This window comes from Lagenorhynchus albirostris, chromosome 14 (genome assembly GCF_949774975.1).
Source record: "Lagenorhynchus albirostris chromosome 14, mLagAlb1.1, whole genome shotgun sequence".
NCBI classification, from domain to species: domain Eukaryota; kingdom Metazoa; phylum Chordata; class Mammalia; order Artiodactyla; family Delphinidae; genus Lagenorhynchus; species Lagenorhynchus albirostris.
In genome coordinates, this window is record NC_083108.1 from 84,410,064 (window position 1) to 84,426,090 (window position 16,027).

Here is a 16,027-nt window from a genome sequence, read left to right on the forward strand (position 1 = left end):
ATTTTTTTTGATTCTTTATCATCCCTTATGTAGCGAGCTCCACAGTGTGGCCCATGTTCCTCACAGGCCTAGCACGTAGGAGTTCCTCAGTCACTGTTGAATGAGTACGCTTGTGTGTTTCATAATCAAAGACAACTTGAGTCTATGTCAGCGGTCAGTTTGCTGCGTGACCTGCAGTGGATCAGGCAGTGTTGCTGAGACACTAATAATGCTTTTGTATGAGGCAGTCCGTTACCCTGAGCAGGGTCCTCAGAATCAGATTATCAGATTTAGTTCCAGACAAGACTGCAAGAGTATAAGCTCAATGCACTCAATTAGCAATGGGTCGCAAGGACACACAGCGTAATTGCTTATTTTCCTAAATAACAGAGACACACTGTGACTTAATTACAATAGTTTCACTGTGAAATAGAATTGGGGTAATTTCCAAGTGAGTATATTTTACATTAATGAGATTTGCTCAATCTTATTGGCATTACTGTAAAATGCCTTTATGTAGCAAATTATTTTCTAAATTGCTCGTGTCTGTGGAAAAAAAACATTTTCAAATTTCCTTCTGGAGGTGGAATGTATGTGCTTTAGAAAAGTCTCCACACTAAACTTTCATGGGTGACAAGGCTTGACTGCCCAAAAAAAGAAAACAAAAAACAAGTATGGTCTTTCCAATGTTCGTGTATCTCCAAAGCATGAGCATTCAGTTTACTATCCACCATTAAACATTCAACTGGGAGGAATATTTTCATCAGGAGTCTGGAAAGCTGAATCCACCAACAGTCAAGGGTCTCACATTTGAGTCCTAGCTCTGCCTCTGGGTGTCAGGCATTGTTACCAAATGCCCAACACTACCAAAACATTGGAGTTTGGAGCAGAGAGAGGCTTACTGCAGGGCCATGCAAGGAGACACGTGGCTTGTGCCCACAAAACCCCTGAACTCCCCGAAGGGTTTTAGCAAAGCATTTTTAAAGGCCAGGTGAGGGGGAGGTGTGGTTGGTCGTTGCGAACTTCTTGGTGCAGGAATCCTTTGTTCTCGCAGCTGTGCACGTACGTCAGGTCAGCTGTGCACCACGTTCCTGTAAACCTCCAACAAGACAGATGTTATTCTCTGTTCTGCAACTTTTTATCTCTATGTGAATGGAAAAGTGTTATACCTTTAAGGTCAGAGCCTTGAGGATGGGCTATCCTGTATATTTCGGGCTATAGGCAGCATTCTTAACTTGTAGCAAAACGATGGAATACAAAGGTTAAAGTAAAAGAAACTGATCTAATATGGAGTCAGATTTGTTCGTCCCTATTACAACATGACCTTAGACAAATTATTTAACATTCCTTTTCTCCCACTTGCTCACTTATAAAATAAGTGAGCCATTCATTTATTGGGTAACTCCTATGTGCAAGCATTTTTCTAGGCATTAGGACAAGAGCAGCCCACAGGGGTAGACTAGATTCTTAATTTCTTGGAGCTGTATTTTAGCAGCAAAGACAAAAAACACATAGATGAATGAATAAATGAATAATTAAGCAAAGGTTAATTTGATGCAAATACAATCAGATGATATAGTTGAGGTGGGGCTTGTGGCTTTGGGAGGAAAGCCCCTCAGAGAATGGTAACATTGGAGTGACAATTTGAATAATGAGTCAGCTCTAGAAAATTTGGAGTGAGGGCTTCCCTGGTGGCACAGTGGTTGGGAATCTGCCTGCCAAGGCGCAGACGCGGGTTCAAGCCCTGGTCAGGAAAGATCCCACATGCCACGGAGCAACTGAGCCCGTGCACCACAGCTGCGCTCTAGAGCCCACGAGCCACATCTACTGAAATCCGCACACCACAGTGGAGGGTGGCTCCACTCTCTGCCCGCGCAGCAACAAAGACCCAACGTGGCTAAAATTTAATTAATTAATTTTTAAAAAAAGAAAATTTGGAGTGAGAACATTCCAGGCAGACAGAGTGGTACAAAGATCCTTGAGATGGGAATTTATTGATTTCTTAAAATATCTTCAATTATAAATTTCAGTGATATCTATATCTCCTCTTGCAGAAATTTCAAAACAGTGTCCCACCTGTAGCATCCTGGGTTGGACTTACTTGTCCTTATCTTGACTGGGATTTCATTCAAACGACCTCCTTATGAATTGACTGCATCTAATGAATTAAATGTGCCTATGACTCCTCCCCAGATTCCTGGAATTTGTTTCCACCATTCCCAATCTGCCACATACCGCCTTCCTTGCCAGTTTCCTAGTGTGATTAGCCAGCTGATACAAAAGCATAGAAGAACAAGAAAACCCTGCTGCTCAAACCTTGTAGATCCTGGTGTCCCGATTCCTTCCCGGTTACCAGCAATTGCCCAGAAAGTATATCAAATTTAAATGTGTCATTCTTCTAGTATATACAGCAAGGTATGATGAAGAAACGTCCCAGCACTTCTAGATAGCATTGATAAAATCGGCATTGATAGAGATGATTAGAATAAGGCAGCTAATACATATTTCACACATTCGCTGACTCTGTGAAGGGATGCATGATGCTGTGATGGTGCCTGTTATCCAGAAATACATCAATCCGTAACAATGGCTGGTTCAGCTCAGCCCACTCCAAAACCGTCAACAAGAAAGAGTCAGAGTCTGGTTGCTATCACCCCACACCTCGGAGCCAGGAAATGTGCTCCTCCTTTCAATCCATGATTCAGAAAGAAAATGCTTCATCAACATGATAGCTAGTTACTTGTGGAGGTGACCTTGTGAAAAAGACAACTCAACTTTTGCATTCCCCTTAAAATAGGTAATAACAATCTACTTTGCGGAATCCTAAGGCTTAGGTGAATATTATCCCAATGAAGGACCCCTATGGTTATCATCAGTTTTCTTCATCATCCTCATCCTTGGTTGTCACCTTTTCCGTTAAAGCTTTCTTTGAACACCCAATTTAAAATAACGACTCTCAGCCATGAAAAAGAATGAAATAAAGCCATTTGCAGCAACATGGATGGACCTGGAGATTATCATACTAAGTGAAGTCAGTCAGAAAGAGAAAGACAAATACCATATGATGTCACCTATCTGTGGAATCTAATATATGACACAAATGAACCTATCTACGAAACAGAAACAGACTCACAGACACAGAGAACAGACTTGGGGTTGCCAAGGCAGAGGGAGGGTGGGGGAGGGATGGACTGGGAGTTTGGGGTTAGCAGATGCAAACTATTATATACAGAATGAATAAACAACAAGGTCCTACTGTATAGCACACGGAACTCTATTCAGTATCCTGTGATAAACCATAATGGAAAAGAATATGAAAAAGCATCTATCTGTGTATAACTGAATCACTTTGCTGTACAGTGGAAATTAACACAGCATTGTAAATCAACTATACTTCAGTAAAACAAATGTAAGAAAAAAACAACTCTTCACTCTCGATTCCCTCATCCTGCTTTATTTGACTTCTTTGCATTTGTTACCCTTTGACATGTTGTATATTTATTTGATTGTGGTGTGTTTCACTCTGGGGAAAAAAAAACAAAAAACTTCCTTATCATCAAAGTCTAGCTTTCCTCCCTGCAGGATCGTCTGTGTCTAGATAAGTGTGTGGCATACAGCTGGTGCTTAATAAACACATGTGGATCAAACAAATCAACATTATCACAGTCTGTTATGCCAGGAGGCTGAGGCTGAGCTCTAGGGACCGACCAGTGGCCGAGTTAGATGGATGACGCAGAGACAATTTTCATCTCTTCTCGGCCTATTCACAGTTGGAGAATGAGCTGGAAAAGAATTCGGATCACTAGTGTAGGCTGCCATCTCACGGACCAAGGCCAGCTGGAGCTCTGTAAAAATCAAGTCCTTCTGATATGCTAAGGATTATAGATAGACCATATGACATTATTACATGCCATCATGTGACGTCGGGGAATTCTACCACCTTCTTTTTCTCTGCTGAGCTCAGATTAAACAGAAACCTCGTAGACACCAGCAGGAGAGGTCTAGGTTTTGTGGGATTATGAAAGTCCTCTCTTCCATAAGAAGGAGGATGTAAGGAAACAGCTAGAATCGCTTATCCCACTCAAGGGCTGATAGATCATTATTGAAAGTGGAAAAGGAGGATCAGGCAATGGTGAATTGAAGCATCATTTCATGGCTTTGGAAGACGTGGCATGTGAATCACGAATCTGGATCCTAATCCTTGAAATAGTTGAAATACCAACAAGCAGTTGAAAAATGAGAAGATGATGAATTTAATAAGAATTTGCTGACTGTTGCCTTACTGCGGATTCTCATCTGGAAGTCTTTTGTTTTCCTTGTTTTGATACATGAAATATATTGTCCTCTTGTTTATCTTCTTATAAACGAACTTATTAAAATGCAACAAAAATTAAATCAGCTTAATTAACGTAAGCAAATGTAATATTTTCACGGAATAACCGAAGGGAATAGGACCTAACACACTTATTTATTTCTGTTATATGTGCATCAAAAGTATGACTGGCCTAATGATCCTTCCGCAGACCAATACTGTTTTAACAGAAAACAGAGTTAATCATAAAACAATTCCCTCTAGCAACATGGAATGAATAAGTCATGGGAGACTGCCCTTCTTGATGATTAAAGTTCAGATTCAGCCTTCCCTTCTCTTGCAGAAATGTCTGATTTGATCTTCTTCTTGCTGCGCCGCTCAGCTTGTGGGATCTTACTTCCTCAAACCCAGGTCCTTGGCAGAGAAAGCTCGGATTCCTAACCACTGGACCGCCAGGGAATTCCCTGATCAGTTTTAATTTACAGTAAATATCCGCATATTTGGAAGCTAATTTTACTCTTTTTGTTTGTTTGTTTTCTATCCTGTCCTGCACAGCAAGGCTCCATGGGCCTGTGGTTTTCTTGGATGACCTGAGGAGGGGTAGGGATAATAATACCAGTAATTATATGGGACACATCATGTTCCATATGACATGCAACATCAGAGAACATTTATGGGGGGTTGTAACTCTGCTGAGGGCTTCATAGGACTATTCAGTCCTTCCAGCACCCATCTTATGGATGAGTAAACAGAGGCACTGAAAAGTGAAGTTACCACCTCATAGGCTGAGCTAGGGTTTAAATCTGTAACTTTAAGTTTGTAAACATTTCCTGATAGGTAAATAAGTAGATAGGCCTGGTAAGGATAGAGAATGGATAAAACCCCAAGCAGCAAACTCAGACTCCCTGAATAGAATAGAAAAGAACATCGTTCTACCCAGGGCCATCCTCCAGGGAACAGCTCTGGGATTCCAGGGAGAAGCTGGTCTTTTTCTTTTTTTAATTTTTAAACTTTTTATTGGAATATGGCTGATTTACAACATTGTGTTAGTTTCAGCTGTACAGCAAAGTGAATCAGTTATATATATACATATATCCACTCTTTTTTAGATTCTTTTCCCATATAGGTCATTACAAAGTATTGAGTACAGTTCCCTGTGCTCTACAGTAGGTCCTTATTAGTTATCTATCTTCTTTATAGTAGTGTGTATATGTCAATCCCAATCTCCCAGTTTATCCCTCCCTCCCCGCCCCTTACCCACTGGTAACCATAAGTTTGTTTTCTACATCTGTGACTCTATTTCTGTTTTATAGATAAGTTCACATATAAGCGATATCATATGACACTTGTCTTTCTCTGTCTGACTCCACTCAGTATGACAATCTGTAGGTCCATCCATGTAGCTGCAAAGGGCATTACTTTGTTCTTTTTTATGGCTGAGTAATATTCCATTGTATATATGTACCACATCTTCTTTATCCATTCCTGTTGACGGACACTTAGGTTGCTTCCATATCCTGGCTATTGTAAATAGTGCTGCTGTGAACATCGGGGTGCATGTATCTTTTCACATTATGGTTTTCTCCAGATACACGCCCAGGAGTGGGATTGCTGGATCACATGGTGAGAAGCTGGTCTTGAGCAGGGTACCTGGTGGCCGCTGGCTCCAGCGCCTGTGGGTGTCTGGATCTGGATGTTCAGGGAAAGGGCGGTAGGACTCCGCGCTCCTCCTTTCCATCTCTGAGCTCTGCTACTGTCTGTACCAGCCTCTTCCTCTCCGGGTTTTCCCCATGTGTTGACAGAGACCACCATCCGCATCTATACGTTTCCCTTCCAGGTTAGCAACTCTGGCTCGAAGGCTCCTGTCAACAGCCATAATGCAGACTTGGGCCCTTTGCCGTATAAAGCAGTCTTGGGACATGGGGTGAAAGTTGAGTGAGGTTTCATAATTAAATATTAGTAATATATCAATGTGAATTTCTTGATTTTGTGTCTGTTCTGAGGGTTTGTAGGTTTTATTCTTGTTGTAGGAAGGCACTTCAGTAATTCAAAGTGATCAGGCCTTAGATTGGCAATTTCCTCTCAGGTGGTTCAGGGGAGAAAAGAGTTCCTTATACTACACTCAGAAGTGTTATAGGGGACTTCCCTTGGGGCACAGTGGTTAAGAATCCTCCTGCCAACGCAGGGGACAGGAGTTCGAGCCCTGGTCTGGGAAGATCCCACATGCCACAGAGCAACTAAGCCCGTGCGCCGCAACTACTGAGCCTGCGTGCCACAACTACTGAAGCCCGCGTGCCACAACTACTGAAGCCCGTGCGCCTAGAGCCCGTGCTCCGCAACAAGAGACGCCACCGCAATGAGAAGCCCGTGCACCACAACGAAGAGTAGCCCCCGCTCGCCACAACTAGAGAGGCTGCATGCAGTAATGAAGACCCAACGCAGCCAAAAATAAATAAATACATTTATTTATTAAAAAAAACCCTGTTATATAACTTTGTGAATATTTCAAACTAAAAAAAATATTTAAATTATTAACGTACTATCCCTCAAACGTCTGTGCGTTGGCTGGGTCCCGTTGGTGCGGGCTGTGCTCTTGCTAAAGGTGACCCCTCCAGCTGTGTCCCTTGTGTTCCTCTAGCACCAGCAGGCTAGCCCCGTCATGCTCTTTTCATGGAGACAGCAGAGGCCCCGGGCGCAGGTGAAACCCACTACCTTTTAAACCCGAGGCTCAGAAGTGGAACACTAACACTTCTGTCTCCTTCTCTTGGCCAAAGTAAGGCTCGTGGTTGAACTCCAAGTGAAAAGGACCTTTCAGGGGGATGAACTGACATCATCCCATGGCAACAGGTATGAAGACTGAGGTTAAGGATGCAATCCGTCTCCCTGTTGTAAGCAAAAGGATGGCGGGGGGCATGGGGATGCTGAGAGATGTCCTCCATACCTGTCTAATATGTATGGAGGAAAGGTTCATTAAGTAAGTATATAGAACATCCATAGCTAGCAATTAATAAATGTTAGTTCTTTATTTTTAATTTAAATATAGTTGATTTACAATGTTGTGTTAGTTTCAGGTGTACAGCAAAGTGAATCAGTTATACATATGTATATACAGCTTTTCAGATTCTTTTCCGTCATAGGTTATTACAAGATATTGAGTAGAGTTCCCTGTGCTATACAGTAGGTCCTTGTTGCTTATCTATTCTATATAGAGTAGTGTGTATCTGTTAATCCCAAACTCCTAATTTATCCCTCCCCCGCTTTCCCCTTTGGTAACCATAAGTTTGTTTCCTATGTCTGTTAAATGTTACTTCTTTTTATCTTAATTAGTTCCAATCGCCAACAGTCCATATTTTTAAGAGATGTTGGACCAAGAAGAAAGACTGAAGAAATATCTTAATGCTCCCCGTACCTTCCTTTGTGATGACGAAAATTAATTTTTTTTTTTAGTTCCAAGCAGATGGTTGGAATTAAAGATCTCCAAAGCATCATGATGTCATTTGCATCATTCATTACACTTTATCCAATATTGCTTTCACAAATCTTGAGTAAAATAGCCGCAAATGGACGCAGCTCTAGTTTTTAGACTCTTTTTAGACTGATGACTTAAACATGCCATCTCTCTGCCTCTCTTATATTTCAAGCGCAATGCACCCGAGTTAAGATTTGGACAGAGTGGTAATACAAACGGAATTTAAAAATATGATAACATGAGCCTGTTTAGCTTTTTAAAATGTAAAAGACAAACAGGAATCATGTCTGACAATAGTTATAACAATCGCCAGCTTAATGTACAGGCCAGTTAAAGCCTACTTCTTAGGCTCCCCCTTAAAGCTTGCTTTTCTCATAAACAGCCCCAGTTGATTAGAAAGTATCTGAGAATTCAAGCTAATTACATACACCGTTTTAGGACTTGGAAATGGTTTGTCTGGAAGTCATAAAGTTTAATCTTCCTCTTCACCCAAATTTATACTTGCTGGTGGATGGGAACTTACCATATATGGAAAGCTGAGTGTCTTTCAGAAGGGGCTGCCTGCCTGCAATGAGACTCAAGAAGCCATTATTCTAATGCAGATTTACTACCAGCTCTGCCAGAACCGGTCCCTCTTCGACCACATGCAAAGGATAATTTATGTCCCAGTGGTCTGAACTGCTGACTGCCCCTTGAGTTTTGAATCAAACCTGAATTCCTCTCCTTCTTTTTAGAATGATACGTATTTTACGATGATTCAGAACTGGCTGAGTGTATTTAAAAAGGTTTAAATGAAAAAGAGGATCCCCCTCCTAATTTAAACATTTTGTCAGGAGAAAACTGAGCCAACAAGGTAGTGAAATATGCAATTATTCTGATTTATGGTGCATGTTCTGTCTTTCTTAATCCGCTGTCTTGCCTTCTGAGAGGGAGAATTCTAGAAAAGTATTTAGCTAAAATAAGTAACTCTTTACTCCACTTGCTTTATCTTTCTCAGTAAAATCCATGTATTTTTTCTAACAGGACCTGAATTTGTCTTTTCCTTTTTGAGGCAAGATTTATTTGATAGGGGGTGTCTTAAATTTTCTTATTAGTTTCAGTTAATATTGATCAACTACGGAGCACTGGGTGGAAATTCAAACGTAATCATCTGGACATTCCAGATTCTTAATTTGCTTGCTTTGAAAGTGAATATAACAGTAATTTGCTCTCAGGGATTTATGGGGAGTTTGGCTAAATAACACTTTATTATTCTGGTGTAGATGGGGGCTGAATCCTTGAAGAATTGAAAATGCTCCACAATTGCCCCAAAGTGGAGGGCTGGTTTTTTTCTCTGAGCCCACCTTGGATGAAACAACACAATACCTCAAGAAGATCACATTAAAGGGGTAGAAATGAAAAGAGAAACATCTTTTTCTGCGAAACAGGGTCGGACTAAAAAGAGAACTCTAAAGACAGCTGTCAAGATGGAAATACATCCAAGTTAAAAAAAAAAAAAAATGGAGTGGCAGAAAGTTACAAGAAAAGGAGGCCAGTAACCGAGCCATCATCCTTCCGGTCGAAAGTGGCCCATCTTCGAGAGAACCTTGCGATGCACGGTTCATGAAATCACCCTCCCCACACCCCGACGGAACCAGCGCACTGAACGGTTATCTTCAGCACGTTGGTCAGAACTCTGATCTGCCAAAGAAGACCAGTGATGACAGCTCAGTCTTTCATCTGTGTCCCAACATCCCATCCAAAGGCTTCTGTTTAAGTGTGTCTCAGCATATGCTCCCCGCAGCGTCCTCCAAATATTGCTTTCTGGAGCTAATTCGACGCATAGGATGTCCGGCTGCACGTGCATGAATCCTTCTTCCCAAACCTACCTCCTACCTTGTGACACAGGCCGGGGCTTGAAATGAAACGAGAGAGACTGGCGCCTCCTTGTTTGTCTTTAGGCTTGGGATGAAGCTCCTTGTGTGTGTTGTGTGTACTGTGTGTATCGGTTTGCAGGCTCCGACACGTCTTGGGTAACTTTCCAAGTCAATGGGATAGTTCTTCCTCATATGTTTAAAACTGCTGAATAATACTCCATACTGTGGATATTTAAACACATTTCCAAGTTTTCCTCCCCACTGCAGTCTGTAAAGTCTGGTCCAGTTTGAGGATGGAAGACAGGTTTTGTCTCCTAGGCTAATTGGTTGCCCCCAGGAGCTCTGTGATGAGCAATGCCTGCCTTGAGCGCAGGAGTGGAGTGGATTCTGGGGGTGTCATCTCGTGGCTGTGTCATCTACGTCTGTGAGTCTGTTCAGGAAATTTATTTTAATTCATATGTAGCAGGAGAACAAGAAACCAAATAGCATTGGTGAGCTTCAAAACTTTGCTCCTTTGAAAGATGAAGTGGGTCTTTTATGATGAAGCCTCAAAGGTCACTTAGTGTAACTTCTACCGGGGCCCCAAGTCTGTCCAAGGTCAAGGGGAGGGTCTGTGGACCTCACCTCGGGATAGTAAGAGTGTCAATGTCACATTAAGATAATGTGAGTGAGATATAGAGAACAGACTTGTGGTTGCCAAGGGGGAGGGGAGGTGGGGGAGGGATGGGGTGGGAGTTTGGGGTCAGCAGATGTAAACTATTATATATAGGATGGATAAACAGCAAGGTCCTACTGTAGAGCACAGAGAACTCTATTCAATATCCTGTGATAAACCATCATGGAAAAGAATATATATATACGTATCCCTGCGTCACTTGGCTATACAATAGAAATTAACACAACATTGTAGATCAACTACACTTCAATAAAATTTTTAAAAAACATAAACAGATAATGTGACTGTATCCTTGCAGACATTTTTGGTCAATCAATGTGTTGTAGGTTTTACCCCACAGTTAAAGATCATGCCTAAAACTCTGATGCCCTTAGGAGAAGCGCCCCATTCAAGATGAGATGAAGGAAGCTGTAGGCTTTTAATTGAGAGCAGAAAAAAGGGACAGGAACGCTTGGGGAAGATCCAGAAAAGGGCTGCAGAGGACCTCCAGGCAGACTCGGGCGCCTCTCCTGACCTCTGCAGAGTCGTCTCGTTGCTTCTGGAAAACGTTTACCCGTGGCTGATGAGGCGGCTGATTCATGGATGTTGACTGCGAGGCCCCCGCCTCTCCCCAGGGGAGGGCAGTTTGCAGACGGAGACAGTTACTCAGTGCCAGGAGCTGCCCAGGCCATAGGGAACCTAATGGGACAGAACACCGTCTAATTTTCTGGGAAAGCCAGCCAGCCACCCTGTGACTTGACATCCAATCAGAGTTCCCGTTTGGGGCTTCCCGGTGGGCTGTTCAAGCTGTGACAGAGCAAGAGAGTGGCATGGACATATGTACACTGTCAAATGTAAAATAGATAGCTAGTGGGAAGCAGCCGCGTAGCACAGGGAGATGAGTAAATAAATAAATATATCATCAGAAAAAAAAAAATTCCCATTGAAGAGGCATCTTTGTAAAACCAAGCTGGCTTCCGCAGGGAGGGAGGGGGCTGCCTCTGGGTGTGTGAGACTGCCCCTGAGATCTGCTTGTTGGATGTCGGTTTGCCTGACTCTGCCTCCCCCCACACCCCGACCTGCCACGGAATGAAGGCACAGGGGACCCAGAACAGAGTCCCGCAAGTCTGTGTACATCTCTGCTGCATGGAGATGCCAGATGGCTGCAGAGAGGAGTGACATGTATACACCAAATATATACATTCTAATAAACAAACCCGTGTTGTGAAAAGGACAGCAATAAAGTGAGCCATTAACACCGCTCGAGAAATGAAGCACTACCAGTGTGGAGACTGACTTGTTTCAGGATATCCATGCTCTTCAGTACTCCGATTGCTTATTATCTGCGTCTATTATCTATTAAATGGTTTGAAGTTGAAAAAAATTTCCCAAGAAGGGGCACATTATAATAGGATAAATCCTTTGACGCAAAAACAAATGAACAGGGCTTCCCTGGTGACGCAGTGGTTGAGAGTCCGCCTGCCGATGCAGGGGACACGGGTTCGTGCCCTGGTCCAGGAAGATCCCACATGCCGCGGAGCGGATGGGCCCGTGAGCCGTGGCCGCTGAGCCTGTGTGTCCAGAGCCTGTGCTCTGCAACGGGAGAGGCCACAACAGTGAGAGGCCCGCGTACCGCAAAAAAAAAAAAAAAAATCAACAAACCCAACAACAACAAAATTACTTTTCCAAGAGGATGCCATGATGGAGCCATGATTTCAACTCCAAAAGCAAGGTCAGCTTTGCCTCCATTGCCTCTTCTTGCATCTCAGATGAGCCCCAGTGCTTTATTGTTGGCCAGTGGTACTCCAAACATCCTAGGGCACACATCCTGCCATTGAAACGGCCCCCAGGATCGGACATCATCATTGACAAAGAGACTCATCTCTATGGTTGACCAAGGTATTTGTAGACCAACCACTATTTCCATCCCATCGGGTGCTGTCCATGACCCTGCGTCCATTTAGGAGAGAGACAGAGAGAGATGTACAAAGTTGATGAGCAAACTGATGTGGTCAGTGTCTACCTGGGAATTTGCAGCAAGGATGCTGACCAAGATGGAAGATTGCATCCTTAAAGCCATTGGGAATATTTTGAACCAGACTGCAACATTTCAGTTGAATGGGATTTCTAAACACAGCACATAGATGGACCCACACCAAAGCAGCCCCATCTGTGGGAGAAACGGCAGCCCGTATTTAATGATGCTAAAGCAGGAGCCCTGCCAGAATGAGATGCCTCAGACGCATCTCACTTCACTTCATCATCTCACCTCACTTCATCATGGGCTGTTTCCACACACTTGAGGGTGCAAAGCAGATGCTTCTGTCTGGGGTGATGTCCATAAACCCTGCCCGAGACTGTTCAGTCCTCAGTGGAGATCTCTGGTCCCACCTTCGTTAGTTTGACTATCATCTGTCCCCAGACAGGGGAGGTCGAAGAGGTAGATTTACCAGAGAAAGACCGGGAGAAGAGATGCCAGAGCAGAGTGCATCCAGCCACACTGTTCCTGGGATGCACAGACCTAGGTTCAAATCCCTGCTTTGTCACTTCCTGGATGTGTGACCTCAGCCAGATCCTCCAACCTCTCTGAGCCTTTTTTTTCTCCCCGTCTGCCAAGTTGAGGTGATACTGTTGAGAGAACAAAGAGGGTGTGGTGAGCAGAGTGCCCTGCCTCTTAGTAAATGCATGAGAAGTCATAGAGCAATAGTGGCAGGAATTGCAGTAGTCATAAGAGCATTGAAACTGGACGCTTGTCTCATTTCGTGTAACATATAATTGCAATCTGTAGGCTGGACAAACAGAGCATTTGGGCCCACACAGTATTTTTTTTACAGCTTTTGTACATTGAAGATTTGAATTTAATAATGTTAGTTGAAGTCAAGGTTTCTGGCTTATCTTGGGGAAAAAAAAAAAAAATGAAGGTCTTGCCGAAAGGGATTTGCCTTCCCCTATGGGAGCAAGCAGCTGAAACCCAGGAGCTGCAGCCCCCTGTATACAGGACAGTGCCCTCCAGTGGTCATGGTGATAATCACACCTCAGGAGCAGGCGCTATGCGTTACCCATTTTATAGAGGCGGCCACTGAAGCCCAGTTTAGAGAAGTTGCCAGAGTCAGATGTCCAGGAAGCAGAAGTCTGCACCAGCATCCCCATTTCCATCGTCACACCACATCACCACACCGTATCCAGACCTGCTTCCCCCGCTCACCCACCTGCCTCTCCTTGAAGGCAGAGCGTTTATGCCTGCCTCTAACAGGTGGAATCCAAAGGCAGAGTTCACAGACTGTATCTGATTTGGACGGAAACCTCGGAGACCCTCTAATCAGTTTTAACCTCCGAGTCCCAGGTCTTTATCCCGCTGTTCCCAGGGTTCAGAGAGAACTTTCTGATCCTCACTCAGTCAGTCAAGAACTGAACAACCAGGTAACCTGCATCTCCAGACACCTGGTTCTTTCCTGGGTAACGTTTGCCTTCCAGTGGGGAGGGAGACGACCTCTAGGAGGAGGCCTTTGCTGCCTTTAGTCTCATGGGCTGTCCCTTGTCCTCATGCACCCTGTTGTCAGGGCAGCCTATTCAGCCCACCTGACTCGCGATCAGGAGTCATTTGGCAGAAGCTGTTGCCGTTCTCACCAGAAGGCTCCCTCTCATCTCACTCCCCCAACCCTCTGAACCTCCTCCCCCAGGCTGTGGCTGATCTGATCCCCCCGGCATTGCCACGTGAGACCCAGTTCATAGGGCAGCGTTTGTGATGCAGATAGCAAACACCTAATACAGCACAGTGGGTGGATGGCCAGTGGATGTGTGAACATGAAAGATGCTGGACATCATTAGCCATTAGGAAGACACAAAAGCACAGTGAGACACCACTGCACAGCCATCAGAATGGCTACAACTTAAGAAAAGATTGAGGATTCCAAGTCTTGGAGAGGATGGGGAGGGATGGGAACTTTCTGCTAGGGAAGGGTAGAACGTACAGCCACTTCATGTGTGTGTTTTTTTAATTTTATTGAACTGTAGTTGATTGACAGTGTTGTGTTTAGTTTCTGCTGTACAGCAAAGTGATTCCATTATATATATATTCTTTTCCATGATGGTCTGTCACAGGATACTGAATATAGTTCCCTGTGCTATAAGTAGGACCTTGTTGTTTATCCGTCCTCTACATACTAGTTTGCATCTGCTAATCCCAAACTCCCAGTTATTCCCTTCCCCACCCCTTGCCTTGGCAACCACAAGTCTGTTCTCTAAGTCTGTGTTTCGTAGATATGTTCATTTGTGTCATAGTTTGGATTCCACATATAAGTGATATAATGATATTTGTCATTCTTTGTCTGACTTACGTTGCTTTGTAGGATCATCTCTAGGTCCCTCCATGTTGCTGCAAATGGTAATATTTCATTCTTTTTATGGCTGAGTAATATTCCATTGTATATATGTACCACATCTTCTTTATCCATTCATCTGTTGATGGACATTTAGGTTGTTTTCATGTCTTGGCTATTGTGAACAGTGGTACAACCACTTTGGAAAACAGTTTGGCAGGTTTTTTTTAAGAGTTGAATATACACCTTCCCTGTAATCTTGCCATTCTACTTATAGATATTTACCTAATGGAGATGAAATGGACTAACCATACAAAGAGTTGTTCATGAATATTGATAGCAGCCTTACTTGCACTTGCCCAAACCTGGAAATAACACAAATGCCCATCAACAGGTGAATGGATAAACAAACAGTGGTGTATTCATACAGGGAAATACAACTAAACAATGAAAAATACTGATACATGCTACAACATGGATGGATCTGAAAGTAATTATGCTAGATGAAAGAAGTCATGCAGAAGATGTATGATTCAATTTTTATGAAATCATAGACTGTGAAAACAAATCTGTAACTTCAGAAATCAGATCAGCAGTTGTGTGCAGATGGGGGTGAGTGTCCCAGGGAGGGGTGGGATGGAGGGATGACAAAGTGGTACCAGTAAACTTCTTTATCCTTATCTCAATTTTAGTCCTTAGTTTGCAGGTTTATACATAGATCAAAACTTACAAAATACTATATATTTAAAATACATGCAGGGACTTCCCTGGGGGTCCAGTGTGTCAGACTCTGAGCTCCCAATGCGGGGGGCCCAGGTTCGATCCCTGGTGGGGGAACTAGATCCTGCATGCGTGCCGCAACTAAGACCCGGCACAGCCAAAATAAATAGAAAGTAAATAATTTTTTAAAATACATGCATTCTATCTTACATCATGTATACCTCAGTAAAATTCTTTAAAAAAGCATTTGCCCCACGGTAGATATTTAATAAGTACGTCTAGTGAGGGCATCACACTGCGTTTGTGGCAAGGAGAACGATTTTATTCCCCTTCCTTTGTGAATACTGGGGAGGATGTGGCCCCTTGGGACATCGGTCGGAGATGGCTGCGGGCTCTGGGTGTCTTGCTCCTAAGAGGGGAGTGAGGTTCTGGGGCCGTTCACTGCAGCTCTGCTCTGCAGACCTCTTCCTTTACGAGACCCTTGTGCGGATGGAGAGGAAATACTTGCGTTCAGATTGCAATCAACAGTTTGAAGCAGTCTATGGGAATATGGCTTTAAGCTGTGTCCTACAAGCTGAGCACAAGGACATGTGGGAGAAAAGCTCACTGCTGTGGGCACTGTGTGGGCAAAGGCTTGGAGACAGGAGGAAACCCGTTATTTCAGGAATTAGGACGAGACCCTGCGGCTTGTACGCGGTCGCGGTGAATGCTGGAAAG